The following is a 20,132-nucleotide window of genomic DNA, read 5'->3' as shown; positions in this document are numbered from 1 at the left end:
TTAAATAGTGTATTTCACTATTATCCTATGAACAGCTGTCAAAGGCACTTCCCTAGACTCCATTAGTATGTAAAATGTTCAGCTAAAATAGCTTGGGACTAGCTTAACTAGGAACAAAGAAACCAAAGAACCAGGTTTCCCACTTAGGAACTGGAAAGTCATACTGCTCTCAATTCACTAAGAAATGTTTTTCCAGTTGATACTGCTTCTGTCTCCTACTAAAGCGCACAATAATAAACACCAGCTTCTGGGGGCAAAGCACAGTGTTAGCTAAAACATTCATATATTAATTTTCATTTTCTCAATCCAGTGGCTGTATGTTTTATATATTTCTCAGCATATCAATTAAGTTTCGGCATTGCTCACAGGCATCTCATATATATTTAGAGTATACTTTGCAGACTGTATTTCAACTTAGTGGTTTTTAACCCACAAAAGGTAAAGAATGAAAATAACTTTTACTTTAGGACACACTATCCATTTCTGGACAAAAGTGTGTGATACGTCCTCTAAAATAAGGTAAAGCACACATCCATTGCCTTTCACAATTTAACTTCAAGCACAGATAACTATGTCTGATTATTATGGTCTTAATGGTACATTATATGCAAAGTAAATTCCGTTTCAAAAACTCCTTAGTTAATATGTATCATAAACAGTATACATTAACAAGTCCATTGTCATACACTCTGAGTGTTTACATTGCCATGGTCTATGTACGCAACCTACAGAATCCAAGGCACTTTAACTTCTAATATGTAGCTTGGAAGTGAAAATAAGTCTCCTGAATTTACACCATGAGTATACTACGTAAGTGTGAACTGTGATACAAACGGCATCACGTAAGAGTAAGTTTTAAATGTTAAAGATACAGCATTGTCTTTCCAGCTCACAAAGTAACTCTTTCCTCTTCTGACTTAAAAATACAAATACAAAAAAAAAGATCCTTACACTTTCAAAAAGCCATGTTTTTGCTTTCAGTTTTAAGCCTAGACGTTTTATAATTGGGGAAATCAAGTATTTGGCTTGATTAACTATACTCTTTTTTGCATCCCGTGTATACATTCATACAGTATGAAAATAAAACTGGTTAGCAAAGAAATTATTATCTCTGTCCTATTACGTAACGTATTCTATGCTCTTAATATGAAACTTAGCACCAAGAGATGGAAGGGTGAAGAAATATTTTTGAGTAATTAGTTTAAAAAAAAAGGGAAAAAGGAAAACTTTTCTTAAAATGTAAGCATAAAATTCACTATGAAACCCACAAAAGTCCCTTAAAAACTCCAAGAAAAATAAGAACTAAAAGGGAAGGACACGATAATAAAACCCTTCTTTCCCACTGGTTCTTCCCTATGATTCATCACCAGAAACTATATGAACTGCCCAATGAATACGTAGAAATCACTTCAAAGTGAATGTCACTTTCTGAAAGACTATGATAGCTTGACTTTGGGATTGACTAAAGGAGCTCCAGATCACACAAGCAAACTAGACAGATACTTCCAAGCAAAAGTCAGAATGAGACAAGCTTCCTATGGTTTAAAAAACAAAGGTTTTAAAAAATCTTTAATACCAATGGCTTTACATAACATCTTTCTCCAAATAACTAACCAGAAAGTTCTTATTATTTTAATTTATTCTTAAAGTAGTCATTGTAATGCCAGAGAACACATCTATTGATGACTTACTATCTAGTTTGCACAGTCCCAGATTCATAGCTTATGCTTAATAAGAATATGATGAAAGATTGAAGTAGATATAGATATTCTTTTAGATATTGTTAGAACTTTGCATTCTTCAAAGTAATTCTTTTTAGGGGTTTTATTCATTTGTTCATGGTCGAATGAGGGAACAATAATATTTAGGATACCATGACTACTATAGGAGAGGTCTATGCAGTGAGGTCGATGTTCAGAGGACAATCTACTTGTTCAGAGGCAAGTGACTTCTGAACTAAGTCTTAAAGGACATAGGCTTCAAAGACGAAATCTGGAAAAAGTAGGTACTTCATGGGGTTTGTCAGAGGAACCATATGATGAAGACCTTATAAATGGTAAAGAATTTGGAATTTAATCTTTGGACAATGAAGACCAATGAAGGATTTTAAGAAACAGACTGGGTAGAGATGGTGCAGGAGGTAGTGTGGAAGGGGACAGGCTGAGGACTGAGAGACAGATAAGAGCCTAATGCAGCAAGAGAGAAAGTATACATTCCATGAAAGCAGACATGGCATTGATCTTGCATATCACTAATCCCTAGCTTTGAATAGACGCTCCTTGCTATGGTATGAATGTTTGTACCCCTTCAGAATTCATATGTATAATCCTCACCCCCCAGAATTAGGGAGTGGGGCCTTTGGGAGGTGCTTAGATCATGAAAATGAAGGCTCTACAAATGGGATTAATGCTCTTACAAATGAGACCCCACAGAGCTCCCTAGCCCTTCTACCATGTGAGGACACCGTGAGAGAAAGTCACTGGCTCTAAACCAGGAGGTGGGCTGTCACCACATACAACCGTGCTGGAGCCTCCATCTGGCATTTCCCAGCCTCCAGAATGGTGAGAAATAAATGTCTGTTGTTTATAAACTACCTGCAGTATTTTGTTATGGCAGCCCAAATGGATTAAGAGAGTCCCCAAATACGAGTTCACTAAGTGAATCATTCAATCCATCAGTGAGAGATGGTGAAGGCCTGAACTAAGATAGGAGCCATGGGGAGAGTTGAGAGGATGTTTTTGATAGATACTTCTAAGACAGAATTGACAGAATACTGTTATTGATTGAAACAAAGTATAAAGTAGAATGTGATCTGACCTTTTAATCTGTCCTTGAAAAAACTTTGGTAATACCAAAGATCAAAAAAAAAAAAAAAGTTAACTTATGCCTTCTTTAAAATACTTCAAAACCCCATCTTTCCTCTGAATTGATGGAGAAAAGTTAGATGATCATTAAGAAACTTGTTTTGCAAGTCCTGATTACGCAGAGACGTTAATCACGAGTCATGCAAGCTCCAATCATCATGTTCTATTCTGACTTCCAAAAAGAAGAACAGGTAAGAATTAACCTACCTGATGAAAAGACAACCTACAGAATGGGAGAAAATATTTGCAAATGATGCGAGAGACAAGGGCTTAATCTCCAAAATATACAAACAGCTCATACAACTCAACAACAAAAAAACAAACAACCCAATCGAAAAATGGGCAGAAGACCTAAATAGACATTTCTCCAAAGAAGACATACAGATGGCCAATAGGCACCTGAAAAGATGCTCAACATCACTAATTATTAGAGAAATGCAAATCAAAGTTACAATGAGGTACTACCTTACACCAGTCAGAATGGCCATCATTAAAAAAGTCTACAAATAACAAATGCTGGAGAGGGTGTGGAGAAAAGGGAACCCTTTTACACGGTTGGTGGGAATGTAAGTTGGTACAGCCACTATGGAAAACAGTATGGAGGTTCCACAGAAAACTAAAAATAGAATTACCATATGGTCCAGCAATCCCACTCCTGGGAATATACCCAGATGAAACTATAATTCAGAAAGATACATGCACCCCTACACACACACACACACACACACACACACATGCACACGCACACACACACAATGGAATACTACTCAGCCATAAAACAGAAGGAAATAATGCCATTTGCAGCAACATAGATGCAACTAGAGATTATCATACTTAGTGAAGTAAGTCAGAAAGAAAGACAAATACCATATGATATCACTTATATCATAAAATATGGCACAAATAAACCTATCTACAAAACAGAAACAAACTCATAGATATAGAGAACAGACATGTGGTTGCCAAGGGGGTGGGGGGAGGGAATGGGATGGAGTGGGAGTTTGGGGTTGGTAGATGCAAACTATTACATTTAGAATGGATAACCAACAAGGTCCTACTGTATAGCACAGGAAATATATTCAATACCCTGTGATAAACCATAATGGACGAGAATATAAAAATATGTGTATGTGTATAACTGAATCACTTTGCTGTACGGCAGAGATCGGCACACCATTGTAAATCAACTCTACTACAATAAAAAATAATAAATAAAAATTTTAAATAAAGAAACTTGTATGTTCACAGTGTCTTGATCACAGAATTAGAAGCCAAATGGACAGTTTTACCTAAATTTAAACACACTGTCCCATTTGAGAGATCAATACTTCATTAAACAGTGACTGCTGAATTATACACACTATTAAAGGAACACTATTCTTACAAAATACGTAGAATTTTGTCTTTAATGACCACTAATTTAGTTTTGAATTTGTTTTGAATAAAGCTGAAACAAGCAGGCCAAGAAACGAGGCAGAATTTCATGCCCATAACTTAAATCCAAATCTTAGTTTTCATAAGACACACAAGGAAATGAGCCAAAAATATGCCAAGAGAAAAAAGATAAATAATGTTAAATGCATTTAATTGGTGGCAAAAATATGAATTTTAACCCTTAATGTTATAAAAGTACATGAAAAAAATCAAAGCAAGGTGAAAAAGAATTAAGAGTTTATTTCAAGAAAATAACTATTAGTATGTAATGAAGATACAAACATCAAACACTGAATGTTTTTTGTTTGTTTGCTTTTTTTTTTTTTGTGGTACGTGGGCCTCTCACTGTTGTGGCCTCTCCTGTTGCGGAGCACAGGCTCCGGACGCGCAGGCCCAGAGGCCATGGCTCACGGGCCTCGCCGCTCCGCAGCATGTGGGATCTTCCCAGACCGGGCACGAACCCACGTCCCCTGCATCGGCAGGCGGACCCTCAACCACTGCGCCACCAGGGAAGCGCGATACTACTTTTTATCCCAATTCACAGATGATGATGCTGAGAACTAGAAAGATTAATCTGCAAGCAATTATGTAGTAAATTTTAAATCCTGATCTCTGAGGGCATTTTAACGAGTAAATGTTAAAAAACTAAAATTCATAAACATATAAACTAATCTTTTTAAAATGAAGATCAAAACACCTTAATATTTAAAAGTTCAATTTTTAATATATCATAATAATGATAATTGCTGCCATTTATTAAGTATTCTTTTCCACTCATTGTACTGGACTATATATATGTAATATCACTTAATCTATGAAAACAGGAGTGATGGATGAAATCCTCCTTCTACAAATGAGAAAACCAAGGCTCAGAGAGGTTAAACAACTTGGCAATGTCACGCAGCTAGCACTAACAGGGACAGAATTAGAACCGAATGCTCCACAGCAAGCCTTTCTCTCTGATGCTAGATTTGCCAGTTGCTTTTATCAGGTTGTTTTAAAATTAAGAGTTGAAACTAACATTCTGTGGAACAATTTTTGACACTACTAAGTTACTTCTTGCAATATATTAACCATCTAATAAATCTTTTAAATTAGACTACTGAAGTAACCTTTTTTTTAACCAAGCACTAGTAACATGTACCAACACCCTAACAAGTGCAAAGATGGTCTAACGCATAAAACAGCGTCCGTTTTGTTGTCTTTGCTGTTGTTGTACGTCTGAGGTTATCAGGATCCACTCATTCAACAAGGCTTTACTGAATGCCTTGGGGTATATGAGGCACCCTTCTAGGCACGGCGATGAACTATACCTGAACAGTCCAGCAAAGTAGCCACTAGACACACCGTGACTATGTAGAACTTGAAATGTGGTTAAGTGTAAACTGAGATGTGCTGGAAATGTAAAAGGCACAAGGGATTTCAAAGACTTAGTATGCAAAAAAGGGAAAATATCTCAATATTTTTTACACTCATAAATAAAATGATATTTAGGTGTACTGGGTTATAATCCCTTCTTTTTACTTTTCTAACAAAGCTAAAATCACAAGCGGTTTGGACTATATTTCTGTTGAACAGCGCTGACTTAGACGAACAAAAACCTGCCTGCATGGATCATGCATTTTAGTGGAGGAGATATAAAATAAAAATGTGACCAGATAAGCAACGAATATAAAGTCAGCAGCAACGACTGCCAAGAGAAAATGAAGCAGAATAAGGGGTTAGAAAAGACTGGTCAACAATATTACATTAGCTATAGCCACTTATAAAAAACTGATGTTCTTATTTCACAAAACCATTCACTCTTCAAATTTTTTAGGCTGTTATGTACATGAGTAATATAAATTGTACTTTTTAAACAATTACAAAGAATGTGGGATCTGGTATTGAGAATAATGAATATTTCCAATGTCGGGAAAATATATGTATAAAATATAATCTCTAGAATGTCTTGCATTATGACAATTATATTCAAGTATAAAAATCAACTTAAAATTTTTCACATTTTATAACACTAGGTACTTTGAGAGGCTTACAATCTTTTGAGGGAAAACAGAATTAACTTGTAAAAAAAATTGCAAAGAAAAACCAGTTTCTTTTATCCCATCCACCTTCTTCTAAAAATGCTGTAACCAATTATCCCAATTATTTTGTAATCTTGCTGTTTATAAATCCTGAAACATTATCAATAATAAAAAAATGTAGGGGGCTTCCCTGGTGGCGCAGTGGTTGAGAGTCCGCCTGCCGATGCAGGGGACACAGGTTCGTGTCCCAGTCCGGGAAGATCCCACATGCCACGGAGCGGCTAGGCCCGTGAGCCATGGCCGCTGAGCCTGCACGTCAGGAGCCTGTGCTCCACAACGGGAGAGGCCACAACAGTGAGAGGCCCGCGTACTACAAAATAAATAAATAAATAAATAAATAAATAAATAAATAAATAAATGAATGAATGAATGTAGGACTTCCTTGGTGGTGCAGTGGTTAAGAGTCCGCCTGCCAATGCAGGGGACACGGGTTCAAGCCCTGGTCCAGGAAGATCCCACATGCTGCAGAACAACTAAGCCCGTTCGCCAGAACTACTGAGCCTGTGCTCTACAGGGTGTGAGCCACAACTACTGAGCCCACGTGCCACAACTACTGAAGCCCGCCGCCTAGAGCCTGTGCTGTGCAACAAGAGAAGCCACCGCAATGAGAAGCCTGCGCACTGCAACGAAGAGTAGCCCCTGCTCGCCGCAATGAGAGAAAAGCCCGCATGCAGCAACGAAGACCCAAATCAGCCAAAAAAAATAAATAAAAAACGTAAAGGATGGAATAATGGAAGAAGACATTTTAAAAAGACCTCTTTTGTAACTTTATTTTGTTTTGAAGTGAACTTTAACGATTAGGCCTTAGAGCATACTATACAGTGATAATGAAAGATCAATTCTGAAACTATAAATCCAAGATAAAAACTTTATAAATGAAAATTTGCTGATGTAATGAATAACTTATACATATTTTTGTGGGTGGTATGTAAGACAATTTTTATTTCTTCACTGAACTCTGTAGAGAATCTAATAAAAAATAGATTTGAATGCATTACTGTTTAAGGAAAACAATGGATAAAATATAGATATAAAAATAAAATTCTTTCCTCCAATACAAATTATATTGTAGGTTATTGCATGCAATACTCTTTGGAATATAGAAAGTGATACAAAATTAATGTTAACAATAATTGTCAGCTCTGATTGTATTTCAAGTGTGAATACTACAAAATGTACATGACTCAGTAAATAATATTTATACAAATACTGTAGTGTATCAATGCCTAGAGTCTTGTATTAGTACACACTTTATAAAATGTATTTTATGACTGGGTTAGATAAATTATTATAAATAATTGCTGATAAAGCAGAATGGGTACCTAACTTTAGTTACCATTAGGTTCTAATTTAGTAAAAAAAATGAGAGGTATAAATTGTTATGTGCCATTTTTTTCATATTTTCTAATACTTAGAATTTGGTCATATTTGAATTTTAAATTATGTAATGGAACTTAAAAGTTTTTCTTGTAATTATTCCAGCTTTATTCTAGAAATGTAAATTATCCTCTCAATTCCTACATCTCCATTAGATGACCTTTTTAACACATTTAATTTTTTCAATTAGTTGAACCAAGCTCAGAGTTTGATGTGCTTCCCCCTGAACATCCTGTTCTCTAATTAACAGCATTAAATAAATATGAATTAAACGATGTCCCTTTCTATTTTACTTCAGGATGCACACAGTAACATAACTAAGAAAATATAAAAGTAGGTATATGAATTAATTTTAAAATTGAGTCAAAATAATAACACTTGGCATACTCAAGTAAACATATATTTTTTGCAATAGAGGCTTTTGCCGAAAATTATTCTAGTGTTTATTTACTTAGAGTAGTGAAAGAAAATATATGTTCCTTTTCTAAATATAATATTTGCAAGTTAATACCACTTTGGAACTTACCACAGGAGGTACACTTTAATGTGATAACTACGATTATTTGTTCAGCCAAGTAAATATAATTTGTGTTGAGGAGATCAGCATAGAATTGCTATTCTGCTATTCTCCCATACAAATTTACACTATCTAAACTGGCTTCTACGAAAACGTCTCCACATTTCTCAGCAAGACTTATTTTACATTTTTTAGGTATGTTACAATTCAGTTCTTGACTTCTAAAAACTCAGTGCATGAAAAAAGAATCTTTGGAAAACAAAGGTTGTCACACAGAGTTTTAAAAAGACACCTCTGTTTTAATATGCTCATACAAATTGAGAGTTTTTCAAAAAAATAAAATACCATTTTGCCAAATGGTGGACAAAAAATTAAAGTTTTGGAGACAGACTTTGTGAAAATCTAATTACTAACTAATCTAATAGAACTATTGTTATAATGTGTCATTCTTCCTTAGAAACAAAAATCTTGCGGCTCTATAATTCACACATTTCTGAAATTCTTTTCATGGAGTTAGGGAAGTTTCTTTACTCCTCCCTTTTCTTATTATATCCCTCTTCGATGTTTTTATCATTGCTTACTCGAGCTTCTCCCTGCAATACTAAGTATAGGTTTCCAAAAGCCCAAGGTACCACTTACTTATTATAAAAGTGTGCGAGAACTCTACTGCATCTACTTCGGTCCAAAGGAAAATTGCCATAACCCTTCTTTAAATGCTATTCATAGACAAAGTATAAAGAGACAACTGAATATTCTGTTATTAACTGCAACTGTAAACAAAAAACAACACATAAGACGCTCATAATAGTGGGATTAGAGGTTTAATAAAAACAAAGCCACCACCAAAAACCTGAAGTGGAAATTATTTTACCCCTCTAGTATTGGACTGTCATGGCAAGATCTTACTTGATTTCTGGCCTTTAATGCAGGAGCCTTCCAGGACCCAGGTTTGGGGGAGGGAGGTTATATAAAATTACACACTGGGGAGGAATTATGTTTTAAAGCTAAAAAATCCTATAGGCTATAACTCTTCATCAACTACAACTGTCACAATAGGGTTCAAATTATTTGAGAGTTCATTGCAAGGTTGAAAATATTTAAAAAGCAACTTAGTAACAATGACTGAGGGAGACAAAGCATAATTGTTCAGGTACAGTATATATGTATTAAATCAAATGTCAAGCCACATAAGCTTTTAAAATTCTGGAGTACATTTTCTCTTTAGTTATGCCATAGTCTTTTGTCACCTGCCATAAACTCCATATATACTGTATAAAACATTCAAGAAAATTTCAAACTCTTTCTAACAGTATGTTTTTTCATTACTACCCACCAGGGACTATATCAAAAGTAATACAGTACTTAAAATGCCACAAAAGTAACCATAAGATGCCTTAACATATCATGTTACAGTTCAAATGAAAGTTGGTCCCCTCCTAAGCCTGGAAACGAGACTAGATTGCCATGATACTTGGCATAAATATGACAGATAAATGTTAAACTGATTTTTTTTCCTCACAAATGTGCACTATAAACTATAAGAGATAGCTACCTATGTATGTATAAGAGATAGCTACCTATGTATGTATAGGTTCTTTATACTTTTGAACATGTATCTTTGCAATTCTGGGTGTCACAAGATAGATAATGTTAAAACAACAAAAAGGAAAATGGAATGTGCAATTCTAAACTAAGAACTAAATACTTAATGAGCATAATGTTGATTTGGTAGAATCCATTGCAGTTAAATTCAAATTGCTGACTCTACTGTACACGTTCTCACTGACCAGGAAAGAATAAATCCACCAGTATTCAATATGAATAGCTTTAGATTTCCCTCCATTCAAGTGAAGATATATGAATTCACACAAACAACGCTTTAAAAATAATCTTAAGAATTGATCCTATTCCCCTAAATGGAGAAATCTTGCTAATGTTTCTGACAACGTTTTTTGTATGTTTGTTTTCTTTTTCCTTTTTAAGATATTGGAATGTTTTGGCCACAAGGTTAAGAAAAACTTCCCCATTTATCATGACCTGCCAAGCACAACTGGCCCCTAGACTACACAGCCCTCTACCACTTAACTAATTCAGCTCATCTTAATCATGAAACTTCAAAAGAATTTGGCCACAGGCGTAGACTAGCTATCATTTGTTTTAAAGTACAGATATCAGTCATTGTGTAACATATTCTAGTGCACCTGATATCATTTGTGCACTAGGTACGATTGATAACTAACCTTTTCAATTTGAACAGTAATCAATATAGAGATAATCTGGTTTATTAATACATAATTGTTGAATTTTCGTAAAAGTTTCTGTTAAAATCTCTCTTAGGTTTGAATATATATATGTAAACTTTAAAAAATATTTTCAACGAATATTTGAAAACTCTCCTAATGTGCCCAAAGGTATCACAATAACTAGTAAGGAAAACTGAGAAAGTCTTTAACTTTAAAAACAAATTGACAGGTAGAATGTAAACAATAAAATGTTAAAGACAATTTTAAATTGAACAACATATACCTGTAGATTGATCTGAATATGAATTTACATAGGATATAAATATTTCTGGCACAGCGTGTTGATAAAAGAAGTATAAATGGACAGCTATATTTTCAAATTTTGTAAATTTTAAATTGTTGATCTTCCATTAAAATAGCAACTTTTAAAGAGAAAATCCTGAGGTTCTGGCATCATGTTCTTTATTTTTAAAATTAAACTATACCCAATAAGCAAAAATGTATTTGTAGCATACTGCATTTTAACTTGATTTTTAAAAGACATTCTAGCAACATTTTGAGTTTCAAAATCTATTCTAAAGTAGTTTTATATGAAGTCCATCTTGCATAACCATTGTTGTAAGAAGCTTATAAATCACCTTTCCTCAGGTTTTAATCCTAAAATGAAATTCTTCATTAGCAGAGTTAATAAAACACAGACTCTGTGGCATAATTTATACACTAAAAAAAACACAAATTATGTTTTGAGTAGATTGAGTAGATTTTCTATCAAATTAAAGTAACATTTTGAATTACCTGTAAGCTAAGGGACAAAAGACAAAATAGTTCCATGTGAAACGTATTTCGCACATACAAATTTGTGGTCAGAAAAAATAGTTCCATTAACTGTGTAACTCCAGGTAAAAACTAAGCAATTTATTGCAAGCCTTTTAAAATGTACAAGTTGATTCTTTAGATGGAAGTGAAATTTAGTCAGGTAATTTCAAAATTTCTGTGACCCTAAATACGTGTCTATCACAAAGAATGAAGTACCCTCTGCAGTCTCAATGTAAAATAGATCCCCCCAGTGGTTAAACTCAAGGGTTAAAGAGTAAAGGAACTATAAATTAGGTTTATCTGTCGTGAAGGTCTCATTCTAGGTAAACCTAATAAATAATTGAGATATACTTACAATTTTTTCCTCTTTGACCTCAATTAAAACGGCTTTCTGAGAGCGGGTTCTAAGGACAATTTATCGTGGTTTCCTCACTACACACTTATGAAGTCATCTGGCTTTTGTATTTCTTCAACAGCTGCATTACCTTCGAAATTGGCTTATAGTATTTCCCCAAAGCAAAATGTGAGACTGCCCCTGACACACACAACGACCTTCCTTCTGCGGGTGGCTGAGTTCAAAAAGTCAGATCATACAGTTTCAAAAATTCTAACAACAGTAACTCGTAAAGAACTTGGAGGAGGAAAGAGAGAAATCAAATTAGAGATTTTAAAAATTGGTCTCTCTCTCTCTTTTTCTTTCTCTCTCTCTTCCTCTCTCCCTCCCTCTCTCCCTCTCCCTAAGAAGTTATAACAACACATTATATGATTATTAGTATTTGCTTTTGTTGCTATTTTGATAAGTAGTATTTTACTAGTTTAGGAAAGGTTGGGTGAAAGAACAAACCGACAGGCAAAAAGCAAAATAAGGTAGTGCAACATCATTATTCAATTACACAGGATTCCAGAAAACAGTAACCGCAACTAAGGAAAGGAGCAGGAAACTGGATAGCGCTGACTGATGCTCAGTAGATCCTGGTAACCAAACTGGAAAACTTATTGGCTGTGATAATTCATCCTCCTTTTCTTCAAACAGGTTCCCTAAATAATCTAACTCTGGTAGTAAATCAGACACTTAGAAGACATTTTCTCCTCCAGAATTATGCTTTTCTCACAAGAATAATAAAACAGTACCAACAGAGCAAAGCCTTCCTCAGTTGTCTTGAATGAAAGAAATCTTTAAGAGACTGTAATTATTGTGGCAATTCACCCACAGCTTAGTTCCTTAATGCAGCAAAACACCAATTCACACTCTTCCTTCATTCAAAGATAAAAAGGGATTCAAAGATAAAAAAATACGTTTAAGTAATTTAAACCAAAGCATTCCAAAGGCTTCCACGTCAAGGTTTTAAATCAAAGCACGTGCTCAAGTGCACATCCAAATGAAGGTAAAAACCAGCTGGAAGCTTAAGGTATCATTAAGAAGTTAAAATTAAACTTACAATCATAGTTTTGGGAAAAAAAGAAATTTCCATAAATAGAGGGAAATATTTGTTCTCACAAAAAATATAAAATACATCATTGTGATGACTACATTTGAAATCTAATGAAAAACCCAAATTCGGCACAAAATTTCAAAATAAAAGTTATCCAGAAAAAAAAAGCCTTTCATTTAAATGGCTGGTGTTAATTGTTAAAACACTGCAGCATGCACCTTATTACAAGGGAAAACCCCTCAAAGTCAACTATTAAAACTTTCTAATGAAAGCTAATCTATTAATTATCAATTAATGGATCACCTGCATTTGTCCCAGCATTAACATAAGGTAATTACAGAGGTTCAATTTTATGAAGTAAAGACAAAATGTATTTAAAAGTTTCAGCATGGGCAGACTAGGGATTTTCTCTTAATGACCTATTCACTTAATGACCTACTCACTCAATTTTTATGTACATATTTCTTCTCTCATTCTGTGCTAAAACTGAGAAAAATCCAAATTTATTCTACCTAATATTTTTTCTCTGAGATAGAACTGCTTATACTTAAATGACTTTCTACATAACACAATAATAATTATAATGCCTCCATCAGAAGCTAAATACAACTTACCTCATTCAAAGTCCAAAAACCTGAAACTAATTCCAGTTTTATTTGGAAGGAAGTTTTGTGTGTATGTGTGAAGTTCAACAGCCAATAAATTCCACTCTCCAGTGTGAGTAAGGATGAAACCCGGTTCAAGGATTACAGAACAGTCTGCACGGTTTATAGTCTCGAACCAACATCCAGGGAGCCTTAAAAACACCTTGCTCTGCCGTGAACCTGCAGGCTCTAGAAGCAGTGCAGTTATTTAGGTTAACTAGGAGGAGACCAGGAGAGTAAACACTCTTGGCTCTGACCAATGGCTTTCCACGCCTTTCTGTTTATAGTAAGATGACTTGTCGTCAGAGGTCACCCCCATCAACAGCTCCTGTCTTTCACTGGGATCTAAAGCATTTATCCTGATTCCTAGGCTGTCAACCTGCTATCATGGGGACACCTTCATAACCCATTGGTGTAGCTACTCGAAGAGTTTAAATCCCTGCATTAAATTTTCTAGAAGAAAATTTTAGTTGAGTTTCTTTTGAAGTGAAACATTTCTGCAGGAGAAATACCTCATGGCAAGTTAAGAACTGGTACTCATTTAAATAGGGATTAAATGAGGATTGGTATTCATTTAAAGTCCCAACCAACACTTTATGTTTTTTGTTTTTGGTTGAGGCAGAAAGTTTGTAAGATTTCACTTTCATTATTACGTCTCTCCATTAAGCACAAACTTTTCTTCTTCCCCTAGGCATACATATGTGCATGCTGACAAAATGGAAAGATAATTACAGGCATTTGTATTTCATCCATTTTTAATGTATTTTTATTTGAGGTATAGGAAGGGATGGACACAATTAGACATGCTCACACAGAGGTTATCATTTCATGTAAAATATTTTCTAAAATAAAGCCTTTTGTGTTTTCAAAAGAAGACATATGTTAAGTTCTAATGAAATGAAAAGGAAACAAGAAGAGCTAAATTCAAGAGATAAGGGTAATGCAAATAAGTCTATTCTCCGGCATTGAGGTTCCCCTTTTTTCTAAAGGTTTATAAAAAAGAATTGTTTTCTTTTGAGAAAACAATATTATGCAACTTTCCCCATCTAGTCCTTTTAAATATGTCTCACAGATCTCAAAAAAAAAAAAAAAAGCTAAGCTCATTTCATAAGTTCCTCCAACAATATTTCAGTTTAGCATTTACAGGCATTATGGGAATTACTGCCTCCAATCTGTCTGTGTAATTCTGGGATGGTTTCTTTTTCTTTCATTTTTCTTGGTCTCTACAGTGTGACTCTTTGATACAGTGAGGCAAAGCGTTCAAAATAAAGACCTACAGCCAAGGATTCAATACTTCATTCTGAGTAATTTGTAGCACAAATGTTTCTTGAAGTCATTTTCATTTTCGAGGGTGGAACTAGGTGAAGAGCCATTACCTATTTCAGGTCTGGGCTGCACTACAAGAAACCCCAGTGCCCTTAGGGACTGAAGACGGCGCTATCTCCCCACAGTATTGGCCACGGATGTTGCTGCTGAGAAACTGGATAAGGGTCCATGTCCCACCCACAGCACACGTTAGCCCAGGTTTTGATGCCACTCCAATACTTACTTGACAGAGAGCTGCCTGGGTCTATTAGAGTTAATAAAATGGTTGATTCATTATTTTAGAGACCCCACTTTTGACAGATTCAGTTCTTTGATCTTTGTATGGTTAGGATCACTAAAAGCAACGTCTTCTTTGCAGCTGAATCATCTTAAGTAGTTAGAGCTCCTTGAGTATTGTGGTATACATCAGACTTGTTAAGTTCAACAGAATATGCTTCTGAACTGGCTACTTTTTAAAGGGATTATAAATTATTCAATATTTTCTAAACTCTTAAGAGCTCAAGAAACATTCTTGGAAGTAAAAACCTATGTCTGTCCCTATTACAACAGAGACTGAACAAACCATACCCAAAACCCTGAGGAGGACAAAATCAGTTCATAAATTAAAGAAAGTTGGCTGTATGGTAATTTTCTTTCCCAGTCTCAGTTGGGGGTTGGGAAGTTGGGGGAGGGCAATGAGCCACGTGTGGTGAAAACTTTGAGATAAGGAAAATATAAACATGAAAATAAATGCCATGGGTGGAATAGGGAGGGTGGGAGGGAGATGCAAGGGGAAGGGGATATAGGGATATATGTATACATACAGCGGATTCACTCTGTTATACAGCAGAAACTAACACAACATTGTAAAGCAATTATACTCCAATAAAGATGTTTAAAAAAAAAGAAAAGAAATGCCATTTGTAGTTTCAACTCTTAAAGAGTACAGATAAATAAAATTTTTCTGAGAAATGTAATCTTTATCTCAGCTTACATTAGGGCAACAAAATGTCCCTTGGATCATAAAAGTAAATGCAAACTTTTACTTTAGACTGTTATGACTAAGTAGGAAAATTACACTGATGGTTTTTTAATAACATTTTATGGACAAAGATTGTTGGGATGCCCTTCTAGCCCCAAGGTACTGCCACCAATTACTTATGTGACCTGGAACGAATAGATAAGCCGTTCTTTCTGAGCATTTGTTTCCCCTCCTGTGAAATAAAGGTTTCCACCTCAGAGTGTCAGTGGTATAGTATTTATTTTTTCAATGCAAATCACATACTTTGAAGACTCCATCCACAAAATAGATTTTATTTACCTATAATTGCTTTCATTACCCATGCTTAAAATCAGGCATTATAGCTGTCAATCAATGCTGCTAATTATTATAACATACACTCCAGGTACAAATGAGTTAATAAAATAGCCAAAATCAAAGGTACTAGATGTTTTTAAAAGCCAAGAGAGGCTTATTATGAGTAAATGTTTGGTTTCCCTTATGTATTAAAATACAAAGTAATAAATACATAAAATACAGATACAGAAAACAAACTTATTGTTACCAAAGGGGAAAGGGGGATGGGGGGTAGGGATAAATTAGGATACTGGGATTAACATATACATACTACTATGTATAAAATATATATAACTGAATCACTGTGCTGTACACCTTAAACTTACACTATATTGTAAATCAACTGTACTTCAAAAAACAATTTTTTAAAAAATACTGAAAATGGCACCTTGACCTCCAAAACCCTTATTTAGTCCTTCAATTCTACCTTTCAGTGATGTAAGTACTATCAATGAGGGCCTGTCCCACATTCTGATAAAAGTGAAGCTATTATGAATGGCTGGCAGCCGGTACATTACAGCAGTGACTTGCATGATGTCCGTGCTCCACTGTTATTACTTAAATGCAGGAGTATCTTTCCAAGCAACATGCAAATCAAGATTAAGTTTATTCAGTCATGACAACTCTAAGGTTCAGTAGAAATCACATAAGTTTTTTAAATCAAGAAAATAAATCAGTTACTGCAGTTTCATGGGGTGCATCCTTGACCACCCACCCTCCATAAACTCTTACACAGGTTGGTTGCTTCTGTGACCCCTGCTCTTCGTGTCTTCCCCGCTTAGTGGCGTCATCTCCTCTTTTGTACACTGTCTAGTAATCTATCAAGCACCCACCCTCTTCAGAGTTATAAGATACCCACAGGTTCTTTTATAGCATTTCCCGCCACTTTTCATTATTGCCTAATTAATTATAAGACAGCTTTGTGAAAAACCCCTAGGAAGGATATTAGAAATTAAGAGATAAAACAGAGCCAACATGAGGGGACAAAAGAACACCAAAAGTGCAATCATGTAATTCTGACAACAACTGAAAAACCACGGAGAATGGAGAAAAAAACAATTTAAAATTTCTGTGTGTACAATAAGCTCCCAAATTGCTGGTTTGAAAAAGGCCACATGGAATCAAAATTAAACAGCCGCCGCAAACTCCAGCAGCCTCCTTAGCCAGGTTAATGATGTGGTATCTATATTAGAATATAAAAAACGTAAAATTCAAAACCTAAGAGTCTATTTTTAAATAAACATTTAGCAAATTATGTCCATGACCTTGTATAACAAATACCACCTAGTAATCGATGCAGTAATTATAGTCATCATTTGTTTAATCTTTTTCCCTCTTTTTCCGATAAGGCTGACAAACTCAAATACATTCAGAAGCCAAGTGGGTAATTTGAAGGAGTGAAGTGGGTCAAACGGAGGTGAGGCTATTGGCAAAATGCATGATCTGCCCGAAACCACTCAAGTTCCACACTCCCTCTCATCTATCCTCATGTCTTAAATACTATCCATATGTTGTAGATTCCCAAATTTTTATCACCTCCTAAGATCCATCCTCTAAGTCCTAAACTCTTACTTTCTCCTAATTTACATCTCTATATAAATAGCTCACAGCCATATCAAAATTTAGCATGTCCAGTGTTAGGCTCTATTATAATTCTTTTTCACCAAGTCTATTTTTACTGTCCCATATTTTCCATATAAATAAATCCAGAAACCAGAATCATTGGGTCCTCCATTTCCTCAAACTCTGCATCTAAACGCATCTAAGCAGCAAGATTAGACCAACTTGAAGAACCATGCCTCCCAGAGCACTAGACCAAATTAGCAGAACAAATCTCAGAAACAATCAAAGTCAACCAGGTGGTTTATCCTTAAGTTTCTGTATCAACCTTTCTACTTGGTCTATATATACCAATGTGCCTCACAAGAGGAACTCTTGGACAATTCTGTTATCCACAATGAGCTGGCCAGTGCGTTGAGTCTTCTCTGAATGCATTCCAGGACCAAGCTCGTGTCACTGATCACACCAGCTAAAATCAGGAACAAATTTCATATCGTCTCTTCTAATTGGAGACAGAGATAACGTCCCACAGGGCACACATAAGTAATAAGTCAATACCTCTTCATGAAACTCCCGAGTGACCAAGGGTGGCTTCATTTTGGATGGAGTTCCACATTTGATGATATATGATCTATAATCCTTAAACATTTGAATGTCTCTTATGTCAACCCTAACATAAAAGTCATCTAAATGACAAGTACAGTTCCAAGATGCACACTGAGCCACCAGAAAGAAAGTGGCTTTTACATTTGATGGTACCCCACAAGTGGGAATGGCCTTGTTCGGGGAGGCACAGGTACATGGTGCCTCCAATGTGGCTTCTAGGTCAGTTGGTGGGCCTGACGGTTCCCAGTGCAGCTCCAATGATTGAGTCTAGTCTTGTTTTGCAAACTAGTCAGTTCGATCTCTGTTTGTTCATACCACTAACCAGTGGCATTTGCTTGCTCTATGAAATGAATGAGTAACAGCTATGGGAATGATGGGGAAGACATCAAAAGGTGTTCAGAGGCTTTTTGAATGAGAGGTGGGGCTGGGCCACCTTCTGCTGTTATGATAGACTTGTTGGTAAATTTAAGGGAAATGGTGTTCCAAACATGTCAGAGATGTCTGGCAGGGGGATAGCAGAGCCAGGAGTCAGCTAACTTGAAGGTGCTTCTAACAGATGGGACTGCCACGCTAAAGCATTTTCCTCCAAGAGGAAGATGCTAAGGGTGACTCTGAAAAACAAAAAATCATTAATGTCCTTCCAACTACTGCACCTCCCAGACCTAAAGTTTTCTACCCACAGCCTCAGAGTCATTGCTCTTCCTCCATCCCCACAAAATCATGTGTCATGTTCCAGTCACTACAATTTCACCACCTTTCTCCAATCATTTTTTATTTTTTAAAAATTTTTATTATTATTTTTTTTTGCAGTACACGGGCCTCTCACTGTTTTGGCCTCTCCCATTGGGGAGCACAGGCTCCGGACGCACAGGCTCAGCGGCCATGGCTCACGGGCCTAGCCGCTCCGCGGCATGTGGGATCTTCCCGTACCAGGGTACGAACCCGTGTCCCCTGCATCGGCAGGCGGACTCTCAACCACTGCGCCACCAGGGAAGCCCTCTCCAACCATTTTTTACTGGCACACAATCTTTCATCCTGAAAGGTCAAGAGCAAGAGGCCAAAGCCGTTTTTAGAAAACGTACAGAGGCCCATATGTTCCCCACTTTGACCCACAAGATCCACTCTAGGGGGGCTCTAGCAAGCAGTTTACTCCATCAAGTGATCGATAGCATTATAATCTAGGATGACTCAATCCAACAAGAAAATTCAAGTGACTGAACCACAGTAAGCTTGAATCCTCTGCTTCCCCTTTAACCAGGCTGCCACCTAGAGGGTTTACCTAACAGGCTGTCGACGGTAGCTTTCAGGGGAAAGAAAGTCTCATCATGTCTAGGAATGGTCAGGATAATATGCCAATTTTTCAAAATATAAAATTTGATATAACCTCTCACACCTTTTATCTTGACCATAACCCAGGAAGTAGCCAAGAGATGATCCCTTACTGGGGCCAGTAAGATTCAGTAACCGAAGTGTTTTACTAACGTGTGTGGACCAGAAGATCAGGGAGGCAGAGTTATAAATCTTTTGAGTGGATTTTAAGGAGGCTGTTCCAATGTGCAACAATGCAAAATGTTTGTGGATGATAGGGAGCGTGAAACCCCTACTAAATACCTTGCCTATCAGCCCTTGCTTCCATGATAGAAGGTACACCATTGTCAGATTTATTTAGATTAATTTCAATGGCCCCCACAGTGTGGCTGGAGTTGGCTGATTGGAATGGACCAGCAAAACCAAAACCTGAAAAAGTGTCAGCAGCTGTGAGGCACCACTGACAGTCCCAAGAGGGGGTACAATGCAGTCAGTCTGTTAGAAACAGCAGTGGTAAACCCCTATAAAATATGTCTTCCCTCCCAGGGACAAACAGGTCAACTATTAAGAGGAGTCATCAGTCT

At 36.1% G+C, this 20,132-nt stretch overlaps 1 non-coding gene across 1 annotated transcript; it reads right to left on the bottom strand.

Annotated features, from left to right (window-relative positions):
• Window positions 1-2,939: 2,939 nt before the first annotated feature.
• Window positions 2,940-3,078, bottom strand: LOC117307573 (U8 small nucleolar RNA). Its single transcript, XR_004521340.1, has one exon. It is a non-coding gene; the product is annotated as a U8 small nucleolar RNA (small nucleolar RNA).
• Window positions 3,079-20,132: the final 17,054 nt, after the last annotated feature.

Source organism: Tursiops truncatus, chromosome 12 (genome assembly GCF_011762595.2).
Source record: "Tursiops truncatus isolate mTurTru1 chromosome 12, mTurTru1.mat.Y, whole genome shotgun sequence".
NCBI lineage: Eukaryota > Metazoa > Chordata > Mammalia > Artiodactyla > Delphinidae > Tursiops > Tursiops truncatus.
This window is presented reverse-complemented; position numbering and strand designations above follow the sequence as displayed.